Here is a 15,341-nt window from a genome sequence, read left to right on the forward strand (position 1 = left end):
AACATTTGGAAAAGGTAAGGAGATTTAAACTCAAAGTGACTGGCTGGCTACGGTGGGGTAGTGGAAATTGTAAATGAGAGGGTTGTCTTTCTGTCTCAATCTGTGTGTGAGTGTGCTCGTGAACCTGCGTGTGTGCATTAGTTAATGTAAGTAGTGGAACCCATGTAACTATGGTAACGTTACAGCGCATGATCGCTGGGGTTTATTATCGGTCCTTGTTTTACGGACATTTGAACATACGAGAGCAGTAACCATGATGGTGTGTTGTGTTTATTGATTCGTAGACTATGTTAAAAAACGTCAGGATGGCCGAGCGGTCTAAGGCGCTGCGTTCAGGTCGCAGTCTCCTCTGGAGGCGTGGGTTAGAATCCCACTTCTGACAATTCATTTGGATCTCTTTGATTGTGACTAACTGTTCAAACATTGTAATATGAAGAACATGTGGAAAAGGTAAGGAGATTTAAACTCAAAGTGACTGGCTGGCTACGGTGGGGTAGTGGAAATGGGTAATGAGAGGTGTCTTTCTGTCTCAATCTTTGTGTGCACGTCCGTGTCTGTGCATTAGTTTATGTAAGTAGTGTAATCCATGTAACTATGGTAAGGTTACAGCGCATGGAAGCTGTGGTTTATAATCGGTCCTTGTTTTACGGACATTTGAACATACGAGAGCAGTAACCATGATGGCGTTTTTTGTTGATTGATTCGAAGGGTCGGATGAAATACGTCAGGATGGCCGAGCGGTCAAAGGCGCTGCGTTCAGCTCGCAGTCTCCTCTGGAGGCGTGGGTTCGAATCCCTCTTCTGACAGTATATTTGGATCTCGTTCATTGTTATTATCTGTTCAAACTATGTAATATGGAGAACATTTGGAAAAGGAAAGGAGGTTTAAACTCAAAGTGACTGGCTGGCTACTTTGGGGTAGTAGAAAGTGGAAATGAGACGGGTGTCTTTCTGTCTCAATCTTTGTGTGCACGTCCGTGTCTGTGCATTAGTTTATGTAAGTAGTGTAATCCATGTAACTATGGTAAGGTTACAGCACATGGTAGCTGGGGTTTATTATGGGTCCATGTTTTACGGACATTTGTACATACGAGAGCAGTAACCATGATGGTGTGTTGTGTTTATTGATTCGAAGGGTCTGATGAATTACGTCAGGATGGCCGAGCGGTCTAAGGCGCTGCGTTCAGGTCGCAGTCTCCTCTGGAGGCGTGGGTTCGAATCCCACTTCTGACACTTCATTTGGATCTCTTTGATTGTGATTATCTGTTCAAACTTTGTAATATGGAGAACATTTGGAAAAGGTAAGGAGATTTAAACTCAAAGTGACTGGCTGGCTACGGTGGGGTAGTGGAAATTGTAAATGAGAGGGTTGTCTTTCTGTCTCAATCTGTGTGTGAGTGTGCTCGTGAACCTGCGTGTGTGCATTAGTTAATGTAAGTAGTGGAACCCATGTAACTATGGTAACGTTACAGCGCATGATCGCTGGGGTTTATTATCGGTCCTTGTTTTACGGACATTTGAACATACGAGAGCAGTAACCATGATGGTGTGTTGTGTTTATTGATTCGTAGACTATGTTAAAAAACGTCAGGATGGCCGAGCGGTCTAAGGCGCTGCGTTCAGGTCGCAGTCTCCTCTGGAGGCGTGGGTTAGAATCCCACTTCTGACAATTCATTTGGATCTCTTTGATTGTGACTAACTGTTCAAACATTGTAATATGAAGAACATGTGGAAAAGGTAAGGAGATTTAAACTCAAAGTGACTGGCTGGCTACGGTGGGGTAGTGGAAATGGGTAATGAGAGGTGTCTTTCTGTCTCAATCGTTGTGTGCACGTCCGTGTCTGTGCATTAGTTTATGTAAGTAGTGTAATCCATGTAACTATGGTAAGGTTACAGCGCATGGAAGCTGTGGTTTATAATCGGTCCTTGTTTTACGGACATTTGAACATACGAGAGCAGTAACCATGATGGCGTTTTTTGTTGATTGATTCGAAGGGTCGGATGAAATACGTCAGGATGGCCGAGCGGTCAAAGGCGCTGCGTTCAGCTCGCAGTCTCCTCTGGAGGCGTGGGTTCGAATCCCTCTTCTGACAGTATATTTGGATCTCGTTCATTGTTATTATCTGTTCAAACTATGTAATATGGAGAACATTTGGAAAAGGAAAGGAGGTTTAAACTCAAAGTGACTGGCTGGCTACTTTGGGGTAGTAGAAAGGGGAAATGAGACGGGTGTCTTTCTGTCTCAATCTTTGTGTGCACGTCCGTGTCTGTGCATTAATTTATGTAAGTAGTGTAATCCATGTAACTATGGTAAGGTTACAGCACATGGTAGCTGGGGTTTATTATGGGTCCATGTTTTACGGACATTTGTACATACGAGAGCAGTAACCATGATGGTGTGTTGTGTTTATTGATTCGAAGGGTCTGATGAATTACGTCAGGATGGCCGAGCGGTCTAAGGCGCTGCGTTCAGGTCGCAGTCTCCTCTGGAGGCGTGGGTTCGAATCCCACTTCTGACACTTCATTTGGATCTCTTTGATTGTGATTATCTGTTCAAACTTTGTAATATGGAGAACATTTGGAAAAGGTAAGGAGATTTAAACTCAAAGTGACTGGCTGGCTACGGTGGGGTAGTGGAAATTGTAAATGCGAGGGTTGTCTTTCTGTCTCAATCTGTGTGTGAGTGTGCTCGTGAACCGGCGTGTGTGCATTAGTTAATGTAAGTAGTGGAACCCATCTAACTATGGTAACGTTACAGCGCATGATCGCTGGGGTTTATTATCGGTCCTTGTTTTACGGAAATTTGAACACACGAGAGCAGTAACCATGATGGTGTGTTGTGTTTATTGTTTCGTAGACTATGTTAAAAAACGTCAGGATGGACGAGCGGTCTAAGGCGCTGCGTTCAGGTCGCAGTCTCCTCTGGAGGCGTGGGTTAGAATCCCACTTCTGACAATTCATTTGGATCTCTTTGATTGTGACTAACTGTTCAAACATTGTAATATGAAGAACATGTGGAAAAGGTAAGGAGATTTAAACTCAAAGTGACTGGCTGGCTACGGTGGGGTAGTGGAAATGGGTAATGAGAGGTGTCTTTCTGTCTCAATCTTTGTGTGCACGTCCGTGTCTGTGCATTAGTTTATGTAAGTAGTGTAACCCATGTAACAATGGTAACGTTACAGCGCATGGTAGCTGGGGTTTATTATCGGTCCTTGTTTTACGGACATTTGAACATACGAGAGCAGTAACCATGATGGCGTTTTTTGTTGATTGATTCGAAGGGTCTGTTTAAATACGTCAGGATGGCCGAGCGGTCTAAGGCGCTGCGTTCAGGTCGCAGTCTCCTCTGGAGGAGTGGGTTCGAATCCCACTTCTGACATTTCATTTGGCTCTCGTTGATTGTGATTATCTGTTCAAACTTTGTAACATGGAGAACATTTGGAAAAGGTAAGGAGATTTAAACTCAAAGTGACTGGCTGGCTACGGTGGGGTAGTGGAAATTGGAAATGAGAGGGGTGTCTTTCTGTCTCAATCTGTGTGTGCGTGTGCTCGTAAACGTGCGTGTGTGTGCATTAGTTTATGTAAGTAGTGTAACCCATGTAATAATGGTAACGTTACAGCGCATGGTAGTTGGGGTTTATTATCGGTCCTTGTTTTAAGGACATTTGAACATACGAGAGCAGTAACCATGATGGCGTTTTTTGTTGATTGATTCGTAGACTATGTTAAAAAACGTCAGGATGGCCGAGCGGTCTAAGGCGCTGCGTTCAGGTCGCAGTCTCCTCTGGAGGCGTGGGTTAGAATCCCACTTCTGACAATTCATTTGGATCTCTTTGATTGTGACTAACTGTTCAAACATTGTAATATGAAGAACATGTGGAAAAGGTAAGGAGATTTAAACTCAAAGTGACTGGCTGGCTACGGTGGGGTAGTGGAAATGGGTAATGAGAGGTGTCTTTCTGTCTCAATCTTTGTGTGCACGTCCGTGTCTGTGCATTAGTTTATGTAAGTAGTGTAATCCATGTAACTATGGTAAGGTTACAGCGCATGGAAGCTGTGGTTTATTATCAGTCCTTGTTTTACGGACATTTGAACATACGAGAGCAGTAACCATGATGGTGTGTTGCGTTGATTGATTCGAAGAGTCTGATACAATACGTCAGGATGGCCGAGCGGTCTAAGGTGCTGCGTTCAGGTCGTAGTCTCCTCTGGAGGCGTGGGTTCGAATCCCACTTCTGACACTTCATTTGGATCTCTTTGATTGTGATTATCTGTTCAAACTTTGTAATATGGAGAACATTTGGAAAAGGTAAGGAGATTTAAACTCAAAGTGACTGGCTGGCTACGGTGGGGTAGTGGAAATTGGAAATGAGAGGGTTGTCTTTCTGTCTCAATCTGTGTGCTCGTAAACGTGCGTGTGTGTGCATTAGTTTATGTAAGTAGTGTAACCCATGTAACAATGGTAACGTTACAGCGCATGGTAGCTGGGGTTTATTATCGGTCCTTGTTTTACGGACATTTGAACATACGAGAGCAGTAACCATGATTGAAGTGGCGAACCCTTTGTTCGCCCTATGTGTTCCTGAGGCAGAGGTAATCCGACACACATTTCTTGAGAAGCACGCACAGAGATTGTTTAACTTGTTGTTGATTGATTTATTAAGCAATAACTCCGGTTGACTTTCCAGGAAATAAACATAAAAACTCCAAACAATGGCTGTTTGCGGCCAAAACAGGGTTCATTCGTATTGGACAAAAGGGGCTTTTCAGTGTAAAATAATAGTGTATCTAATGCAATAATGCGCTAATGCGATAATAAGCTAATGCGATAATACAAACTAATGCAAACTAATGCGAACTAATGCGGTCAGAAAACTGTTGGCTCTCTGCCTTCCAAACCCGAACTACAGTGATTAGCCTGCCCTATATGAGGGCCTCCAATAGGCTCCAGGTAGAGAGTGACACACCTACTTCCCCAGGTGACACAACGGACTAATCACCACGTCATCACAAAGTGCATAAATATACATATGAATGAAGATTTGATAATATTTCATACACTTTATAATTCATAACTCATACTTTTAGCCTTAGACTCAAATTATATTTACTTAAATATATTCAACACAAAAGACCTCTAAATGGCTCCAACATACCGGCCCCTAATTGTGATGTTACCACAAAACAATTACCTTAATTTACTATAAGGAGCCATATGAGTACATATATAAACCAACCAAAATCCTTCAAAAATATATCACATCCAACAACAATACAACACAATTGACATCATCCCCTCTTGAATCCCCCCCAAAGTCCATGTTGCATGAATGTCTCTTAGACAGGAATAATAGTCCAGTGAACGTGGAGTTCATGTATGCAAGGACAGTGTGTGCAGGGCCATCTGTAGCGGGGCATGTGTGTACGTGTGTGTGGCATTCTTCATGTTATTAAGATCAGTTTTCAGCTTCCAGAAGCAAGCAGAGCTTATCAATGGGCCTTTGCAGGGTATTCGTCTTTGTTCGGACCAAAACACTCCGGACGAGACCTTTAGGTCCAGGCAAAGTCTTTACTACACGGCCAAGGAGCCATGAGTTCCTTGGTGCAGTATCATCTACGATGACCACCACATCGTTGATGTTAAAGTTTCTCCTGGTGTTAGTCCACTTTTGGCGTTGCTGCATGAGTGGCAGATATTCTTTTATCCACTTCTGCAGGAACAGATCCGCAAAATACTGGATTTGTTTCCATCTCTTCTTCTTTCTTTTATGGTAAACCCCATGATGAGGAAAATACCAAACTTGGATGTCATTTCTTTGGACTTGCTCTTGGGGTACCTTCTCTGAGTAGCCTTTCTGCAGCACGTTTTCCATGAAGACCTTGTATTCTTCAGCATAGGTAGAGCTTCTCTTGAATTTCCCAGCCAGGTTTAATGTCCGCTGCAGTGCCACGTTGTAATTATTTGGCATTAGTAACTCCTTTTCTCGAAACGGCAGGGGCAGGATGTAATGTTCACTTTCTAACACTTTAGAACTTTGGGCCAGCTCCATAAATCTCCTGTCCTCGCATGACATCTCTTTCTTCTCCTCAGATTCCTTTTCCGGGAACTCTTGGTTGTACTGCCTGAGTAGCAGGTCTTTCAGATTATCCATGGAAATGCGATTCACTGTCATTGATACTTTATGTTTATCCATTGCAGATGAAGACTTGAGGGGCCCATTCACCACCCATCCGAGAAGTGTCTTCACTGCGTATGGTCCATTACTCTGGCTGTTAATTATCTGCCAGGGTTCCATCGCTTTAGGAACATTCATTCCTATCAGCATTTCAATGTCAGCATCAATCTCTTCCTTTTGGATTCCACGGAGGTACGGCCATTTCCTTACTTCTGATTGGGTAAGTAGGTTTTCCTTTGAAACAGGGATTTTGACTTGTGTGTAAACTTCAGGTAGGTCAATAAATTCAGTTCCATCTAGATTGCCAACTTCCAGTCCTGTGATCTCATAACAGCTCACATTGTTTTCCTGTCCCATTGTCCGCAGCAGAACGTCAGTTTTGCGTCCGGTCACATTCAGTTGGTTCATTAGCTTCTCTGTGCAAAATGTGGCTGAGCTTCCCGGATCAAGGAAAGCGTAAGTTTGAATGCACTTGCTTCCTTTGGCAGCTTTAACTTGAACTGGAACAATAGCGAGAGCACATGCTTTACCGGCCCCTGTTGCGTCATCAGCCAACACTTGTACACTGTTTATTGATGTCTGCTTTGGTGCTGTGGAATTGCGGTTTTGCAGGGGTTGCTGATCTGAGGTTCTTGTGTCAATATGTAGCAGGGTTGGATGTTTCCGCTGACATGTTTGGCAGTCTAGTTTTGTCTTGCAGTCTTTGCTCATGTGACCCTTTTTTAAGCAACCGAAGCAATATTCTTTTATTTTCAAACATTCCACCTTTTCGTTGTGTGGCTGTGATTTAAATTTGAAGCAGTCCAGTAGTGCATGCTTGCCTTCACAGAAACAGCAGACAGCTGAAGTAGCAGCATTAAAGTTGGTGTTTTGTTGTCCTTTAAATGCATACTTTCTGTTGTCTTGTTCTCCAGGTGCTGCCACAGCTGTCACAAATGTACTTCTGCTTTTAAGTGTCCTTATTTCACTGCTCCTGTTATTTGGGGATATTCTTTGAGCAGGAGTTGGGTCTTTAATGTCTCCAAATGCTGGGTGCAGTAAGATGTTGGACTGATTTTCAATAAATTCAACAAGATGTCTGAACTTAGCCCGAATCTTTCGTTTCTGAAATTCCTCATATGCTCTTGACCGCCACCTCTCTCTAAGCTTGTAGGGAAGCTTGGATACAATGAGCTTTAAGGTGGATGTCACATCCAGTTCATCCATGTACTCCAAGTCCTGCATGGCGTTGTGGCATTCCTTCAAGTATAAAGAATATGCCTGAAGTGCATTCCCATCATCTGCTTTAATAGCTGTCCAGCTTAGCGCTTTATTCAGATAAGCATTTGCAATCTTCATCTCATCACCAAAATGTGTTTCTAGTAGTTGCATTGCTTCTGGATATCCTCTTCTTGCGTCCATGTGCATACAGCTACGAACAAGGTCTCTGGCCTGACCTGCTGTGAACTGTTCAAGAAAGTAGAGCCTATCCTGGGAACTACTTGTCTTGTCCACTATTAAGTACTTGAATGCATGCATGAAAGGTTGGTATGATAGTGGATCACCTTTAAACACTGGCACTTCTCTTTTAGGCAATAGAGACAGATTTTGTTGCATTATCATGAGCTCAGTGATATCCCTTTGACTTTTTACCATTGTGCTGATGTTTTCATGAGTGATGTGACTGGATGCAGGGTCTCCCAGGTGTGGGTTTGCAGCCCCTTTTGCCACTTGAGAGCTCTTATGAGTGTCACCAACCGCTCTCTGGAGTGGAGTTTTAGGCACGGCACCCAATTGAATGAATTCCAAAGCAGATGTGTCTGTGAATGTTTATTCCACATTTTCCTGTTTGCTTGTTTCCTCAAAATATTAATTCATAGCATCACCATAAAACTCTGTTACATTTGGGTTTAAGAGAACTTTCATTTTTGCATCTGCCGCTGCAATTTCTGCATCCAGTTCCACTTTTTCCATTTTTGATTTGATGATAGTTTCCTGCAACTGCAATGAATGTTTTTCCTTTAATGCAGCAGATTTAGCCTCCAGAGCTGCTTTCTCAGCTGAAGCCAGCCGAGCAGCAGAAGAAATAGTTGATGCAGTTGTTTTCCTTGAGATGTTTGATATGCTGTCCAATGGGTCAACCTTTAACTGTGCACTCTGTTCCTTTTTCCATGTTTTAACCTCCTTTGTTAAGTAGTTGAAGTTCATCACTCTTGGCTCATACCAGTCCAGAGTGTCCGTTTCTTTTTCCTCTTGTGATAACAGCTCTTGAACAGAATTGTGCACCTTATTAAACTCATCCACAGCTTGTTTGAACATATGCATAGATTTGTCAACATCATCAATATTTCCACCTTCAGTCAACAAGGCTTGTGTTTCATGTATTCTCCTTGTGCACACTCCAAGTTTCCCCCTACGTGTCGCAGTCAGAGATTTTAAACGATCCTCCGCTTCCGCGGTCGTTTTCAGTTCGGTCATGTCCATTTTTTTATTGTAGTTTGATTTAATGATTTCCTTTTATTAGATCGCTTCCTTATTTATTTTGCTCCGTTCGCCTATCCACCGCGTCCGCGGGATGCGCGCGCACAGAGCATCTGTGCCACTTTCCTTTTTGTCACTTTATTTAGCGATCGCATCATAATTCATTTCAAACAGACAGTTCATAGAACGGGGCTTTAAACGCGGATCTCATCCGCACATCCATATTCACAAGCACTTTATTGTGCACGGCTCATCCGTGGGTTTGTTTACTCACGCGTATCCAAACGAGCTGCACGTCTGTCGCACGTGCCCGTCTTCCTTTGTCCTCTCCAAAAGTTTGTCAGACTCGCAGAGTTTTCTGACTATGAAGTGGCGAACCCTTTGTTCGCCCTATATGTTCCTGAGGCAGAGGTAGTCCGACACACATTTCTTGAGAAGCACGCACAGAGATTGTTTAACTTGTTGTTGATTGATTTATTAAGCAATAACTCCGGTTGACTTTCCAGGAAATAAACATAAAAACTCCAAACAATGGCTGTTTGCGGCCAAAACAGGGTTCATTCGTATTGGACAAAAAGGGCTTTTCAGTGTAAAATAATAGTGTATCTAATGCAATAATGCGCTAATGCGATAATAAGCTAATGCGATAATACGAACAAATGCGAACTAATGCGGTCAGAAAACTGTTGGCTCTCTGCCTTCCAAACCCGAACTACAGTGATTAGCCTGCCCTATATGAGGGCCTCCAATAGGCTCCAGGTAGAGCGTGACACACCTACTTCCCCAGGTGACACAACGGACTAATCACCACGTCATCACAAAGTGCATAAATATACATATGAATGAAGATTTGATAATATTTCATACACTTTATAATTCATAACCCATACTTTTAGCCTTTGACTCAAATTATATTTACTTAAATATATTCAACACAAAAGACCTCTAAATGGCTCCAACAATGATGGCGTTTTTTGTTGATTGATTCGAAGGGTCTGATGAAATACGTCAGGATGGCTGAGTGGTCTAAGGCGCTGCCTTCAGGTCGCAGTCTCCTCTGGAGGCGTGGGTTCGAAACCCACTTCTGACATTATATTTGGATCTCGTTGATTGTTATTATCTGTTCAAACTATGTAATATGGAGAACATTTGGAAAAGGTAAGGAGGTTTAAACTCAAAGTGAGTGGCTGGCTACTTTGGGGAAGTAGAAACGGGAAATGAGACGGGTGTCTTTCTGTCTCAATCTTTGTGTGCACGTCCGTGTCTGTGCATTAGTTTATGTAAGTAGTGTAATCCATGTAACTATGGTAAGGTTACAGCACATGGTAGCTGGGGTTTATTATGGGTCCATGTTTTACGGACATTTGTACATACGAGAGCAGTAACCATGATGGCGTTTTGGGTTTATTGATTCGAAGGGTTTGATGAAATACATCAGGATGGCCGAGCGGTCTAAGGCCCTGCGTTCAGGTCGTAGTCTCCCCTGGAGGCGTGGGTTAGAATCCCACAACTGACACTTCATTTGGATCTCTTTGATCGTGATTATCTGTTCAAACTTTGTAATATGGAGAACATTTGGAAAAGGGAAGGAGATTTAAACTCAAAGTGACTGGCTGGCTACGGTGGGGTAGTGGAAATTGGAAATGAGAGGGTTGTCTTTCTGTCTCAATCTGTGTGTGCGTGTGCTCGTAAACGTGCGTGTGTGTGCATTAGTGTACGTAAGTAGTGTAACCCATTTAACTATGGTAACGTTACAGCGCATTGTAGCTGGGGTTTATTATCGGTCCTTGTTTTACGGACATTTGAACATACGAGAGCAGTAACCATGATGGCGTTTTTTGTTGATTGATTCGAAGCGTCTGCAGAAATACGTCAGGATTGCCGAGCGGTCTAAGGCGCTGCGTTCAGGTCGCAGTCTCCTCTGGAGGCGTGGGTTTGAATCCCTCTTCTGACGTTAAATTTGGATCTCATTGATTGTTATTATCTGTTCAAACTATGTAATATGGAGAACATTTGGAAAAGGTAAGGAGGTCTAAACTCAAAGTGACTGGCTGGCTACGGTGGGGTAGAGGAAATGGGTAATGAGAGGGGTGTCAATCTGTCTCTATCTGTGTGTGTGCACGTGCATGTGTGTGCATTAGTTCATGTAAGTAGTTTAATCCATGTAACTATGGTAAGGTTACAGAGCATGGTAGCTGGGGTTTATTATCGGTCCTTGTTTTACGAACATTTGAACATACGAGTGCAGTAACCATGATGGTGTGTTGTGTTGATTGATTCGAAGGGAAATGTTGAAATACGTCAGGATGGCCGAGCGGTCTAAGGCGCTGCGTTCAGGTCGCAGTCTCCACTGGTGGCATGGGTTCGAATCCCACTTCAGACACTACAATTGGATCTCGTTGTTTGTGATTATCAGTTCAAACTTTGTAATATGGGGAACTTTTGGAAAAGGTAAGGAGATTTAAACTCAAAATGATTGGCTGGCTGCGGTGGGGTAGTGTAAAAGGGTAATGAGAGGGGTGTCTTTTTGTCTCAATCTGTGTGTGTGCACGTCCGTGTCTGTGCATTAGTTTATGTAAGTAGTGTAATCCATGTAACTATGTTAAGGTTACAGCGCATGGAAGCTGTGGTTTATTATCGGTCCTTGTTTTACGGACATTTGAACATACGAGAGCAGTAACCATGATGGTGTGTTGCGTTGATTGATTTGAAGGGTCTGATACAATACGTCAGGTTGGCCGAGCGGTCTAAGGCGCTGCGTTCAGGTCGCAGTCTCCTCTGGAGGCGTGGGTTCGAATCCCACTTCTGACATTTCATTTGGCTCTCGTTGATTGTGATTATCTGTTCAAACTTTGTAACATGGAGAACATTTGGAAAAGGTAAGGAGATTTAAACTCAAAGTGACTGGCTGGCTACGGTGGGGTAGTGGAAAATGGAAATGAGAGGATTGTCTTTCTGCCTCAATCTGTGTGTGCGTGTGCTCGTAAACGTGCGTGTGTGTGTGCATTAGTTTATGTCAGTAGTGTAACCCATCTAACAATGGTAACGTTACAGCGCATGGTAGCTGGGGTTTATTATCGGCCCTTGTTTTACAGACATTTGAACATACGAGAGCAGTAACCATGATGGCGTTTTTTGTTGATTGATTCGAAGGGTCTGATGCAATACGTCAGGATGGCCGAGCGGTCTAAGGCGCTGCGTTCAGGTCGCAGTCTCCACTGGAGGCGTGGGTTCGAATCCCACTTCTGACATTATATTTGGATCTCGTTGATTGTGACTAACTGTTCAAACATTGTAATATGAAGAACATGTGGAAAAGGTAAGGAGGTTTAAACTCAAAGTGACTGGCTGGCTACTTTGGGGTAGTAGAAAGGGGAAATGAGACGGGTGTCTTTCTGTCTCAATCTTTGTGTGCACGTCCGTGTCTGTGCATTAGTTTATGTAAGTAGTGTAATCCATGTAACTATGGTAAGGTTACAGCACATGGTAGCTGGGGTTTATTATGGGTCCATGTTTTACGGACATTTGAACATACGAGAGCAGTAACCATGATGGTGTGTTGTGTTTATTGATTCGTAGACTATGTTAAAAAACGTCAGGATGGACGAGCGGTCAAAGGCGCTGCGTTCTGGTCGCAGTCTCCTCTGGAGGCGTGGGTTAGAATCCCACTTCTGACAATTCATTTGGATCTCTTTGATTGTGACTAACTGTTCAAACATTGTAATATGGAGAACATGTGGAAAAGGTAAGGAGGTTTAAACTCAAAGTGACTGGCTGGCTACTTTGGGGTAGTAGAAAGGGGAAATGAGACGGGTGTCTTTCTGTCTGAATCTTTGTGTGCACGTCCGTGTCTGTGCATTAGTTTATGTAAGTAGTGTAATCCATGTAACTATGGTAAGGTTACAGCACATGGTAGCTGGGGTTTATTATGGGTCCATGTTTTACGGATATTTGTACATACAAGAGCAGTAACCATGATGGTGTGTTGTGTTTATTGATTCGAAGGGTCTGATGAAATAAGTCAGGATGGCCGAGCGGTCTAAGGCGCTGCGTTCAGGTCGCAGTCTCCCCTGGAGGCGTGGGTTCGAATCCCACTTCTGACACTTCAGTTGGATCTCTTTGATTGTGATTATCTGTTCAAACTTTGTAATATGGAGAACATTTGGAAAAGGTAAGGAGATTTAAACTCAAAGTGACTGGCTGGCTACGGTGGGGTAGTGGAAATTGGAAATGAGAGGGGTGTCTTTCTGTCTCAATCTGTGTGTGCGTCTGCACGTAAACGTGCGTGTGTGTGCATTAGTTTATGTAAGTAGTGTAACCCATGTAACAATGGTAACGTTACAGCGCATGGTAGCTGGGGTTTATTATCGGTCCTTGTTTTACGGACATTTGAACATACGAGAGCAGTAACCATGATGGCGTTTTTTGTTGATTGATTCGTAGACTAGGTTAAAAAACGTCAGGATGGCCGAGCGGTCTAAGGCGCTGCGTTCAGGTCGCAGTCTCCTCTGGAGGCGTGGGTTCGAATCCCACGTCTGACATAATATTTGGATCTCGTTGATTGTTGTTATCTGTTCAAACTATGTTATATGGAGAACATTTGAAAAAGGTAAGGAGGTTTAAACTCAAAGTGACTGGCTGGCTACGGTGGGGTAGAGGAAATTGGTAATGAGAGGGGTGTCAATCTGTCTCAATCTGTGTGTGTGCACGTGCATGTGTGTGCATTAGTTCATGTAAGTAGTGTAATCCATGTAACTATTGTAAGGTTACAGAGCATGGTAGCAGGGGTTTATTATCGGTCCTTGTTTTACGAACATTTGAACATACGAGTGCAGTAACCATGATGGTGTGTTGTGTTGATTGATTCGAAGGGAAATGTTGAAATTCGTCAGGATGGCCGAGCGGTCTAAGGCTCTGCGTTCAGGTCGCAGTCTCCTCTGGTGGCGTGGGTTCGAATCCCACTTCTGACACTACAATTGGATCTCGATGTTTGTGATTATCAGTTCAAACTTTGTAATATGGGGAACATTTGGAAAAGGTAAGGAGATTTAAACTCAAAATGATTGGCTGGCTGCGGTGGGGTAGTGTAAAAGGGTAATGAGATGGGTGTCTTTTTGTCTCAATCTGTGTGTGTGCACGTCCGTGTCTGTGCATTAGTTTATGTAAGTAGTGTAATCCATGTAACTATGTTAAGGTTACAGCGCATGGTAGCTGTGGTTTATTATCGGTCCTTGTTTTACGGACATTTGAACATACGAGAGCAGTAACCATGATGGTGTGTTGCGTTGATTGATTTGAAGGGTCTGATACAATACGTCAGGTTGGCCGAGCGGTCTAAGGCGCTGCGTTCAGGTCGCAGTCTCCTCTGGAGGCGTGGGTTCGAATCCCACTTCTGACATTTCATTTGGCTCTCGTTGATTGTGATTATCTGTTCAAACTTTGTAACATGGAGAACATTTGGAAAAGGTAAGGAGATTTAAACTCAAAGTGACTGGCTGGCTACGGTGGGGTAGTGGAAAATGGGAATGAGAGGATTGTCTTTCTGCCTCAATCTGTGTGTGCGTGTGCTCGTAAACGTGCGTGTGTGTGTGCATTAGTTTATGTCAGTAGTGTAACCCATCTAACAATGGTAACGTTACAGCGCATGGTAGCTGGGGTTTATTATCGGCCCTTGTTTTACAGACATTTGAACATACGAGAGCAGTAACCATGATGGCGTTTTTTGTTGATTGATTCGAAGGGTCTGATGCAATACGTCAGGATGGCCGAGCGGTCTAAGGCGCTGCGTTCAGGTCACAGTCTCCACTGGAGGCGTGGGTTCGAATCCAACTTCTGCCATTATATTTGGATCTCGTTGATTGTGACTAACTGTTCAAACATTGTAATATGAAGAACATGTGGAAAAGGTAAGGAGGTTTAAACTCAAAGTGACTGGCTGGCTACTTTGGGGTAGTAGAAAGGGGAAATGAGACGGGTGTCTTTCTGTCTCAATCTTTGTGTGCACGTCCGTGTCTGTGCATTAGTTTATGTAAGTAGTGTAATCCATGTAACTATGGTAAGGTTACAGCACATGGTTGCTGGGGTTTATTATGGGTCCATGTTTTACGGACATTTGAACATACGAGAGCAGTAACCATGATGGTGTGTTGTGTTTATTGATTCGTAGACTATGTTAAAAAACGTCAGGATGGACGAGCGGTCAAAGGCGCTGCGTTCTGGTCGCAGTCTCCTCTGGAGGCGTGGGTTAGAATCCCACTTCTGACAATTCATTTGGATCTCTTTGATTGTGACTAACTGTTCAAACATTGTAATATGAAGAACATGTGGAAAAGGTAAGGAGGTTTAAACTCAAAGTGACTGGCTGGCTACTTTGGGGTAGTAGAAAGGGGAAATGAGACGGGTGTCTTTCTGTCTGAATCTTTGTGTGCACGTCCGTGTCTGTGCATTAGTTTATGTAAGTAGTGTAATCCATGTAACTATGGTAAGGTTACAGCACATGGTAGCTGGGGTTTATTATGGGTCCATGTTTTACGGACATTTGTACATACGAGAGCAGTAACCATGATGGTGTGTTGTGTTTATTGATTCGAAGGGTCTGATGAAATAAGTCAGGATGGCCGAGCGGTCTAAGGCGCTGCGTTCAGGTCGCAGTCTCCCCTGGAGGCGTGGGTTCGAATCCCACTTCTGACACTTCATTTGGATCTCT

General features: G+C 43.4%; 5 non-coding genes across 5 annotated transcripts; all 5 read left to right on the forward strand.

Moving 5' to 3' along the window:
• The first annotated feature begins 1,149 nt into the window (after positions 1-1,149).
• trnal-cag (transfer RNA leucine (anticodon CAG)) lies at positions 1,150-1,232 on the forward strand. The gene has a single exon. It is a non-coding gene; the product is annotated as a tRNA-Leu (tRNA).
• A 1,203-nt stretch (positions 1,233-2,435) lies between these two features.
• trnal-cag (transfer RNA leucine (anticodon CAG)) lies at positions 2,436-2,518 on the forward strand. Its single transcript has one exon. It is a non-coding gene; the product is annotated as a tRNA-Leu (tRNA).
• A 9,285-nt stretch (positions 2,519-11,803) lies between these two features.
• On the forward strand, positions 11,804-11,886 carry trnal-cag (transfer RNA leucine (anticodon CAG)). The gene has a single exon. It is a non-coding gene; the product is annotated as a tRNA-Leu (tRNA).
• A 343-nt stretch (positions 11,887-12,229) lies between these two features.
• Positions 12,230-12,312, forward strand: trnaq-cug (transfer RNA glutamine (anticodon CUG)). Its single transcript has one exon. It is a non-coding gene; the product is annotated as a tRNA-Gln (tRNA).
• A 2,504-nt stretch (positions 12,313-14,816) lies between these two features.
• Positions 14,817-14,899, forward strand: trnaq-cug (transfer RNA glutamine (anticodon CUG)). Its single transcript has one exon. It is a non-coding gene; the product is annotated as a tRNA-Gln (tRNA).
• The last annotated feature ends 442 nt before the right edge of the window (positions 14,900-15,341 follow it).

This window comes from Gadus macrocephalus, chromosome 2 (genome assembly GCF_031168955.1).
Source record: "Gadus macrocephalus chromosome 2, ASM3116895v1".
In the NCBI taxonomy this organism is placed as follows: Eukaryota; Metazoa; Chordata; class Actinopteri; order Gadiformes; family Gadidae; genus Gadus; species Gadus macrocephalus.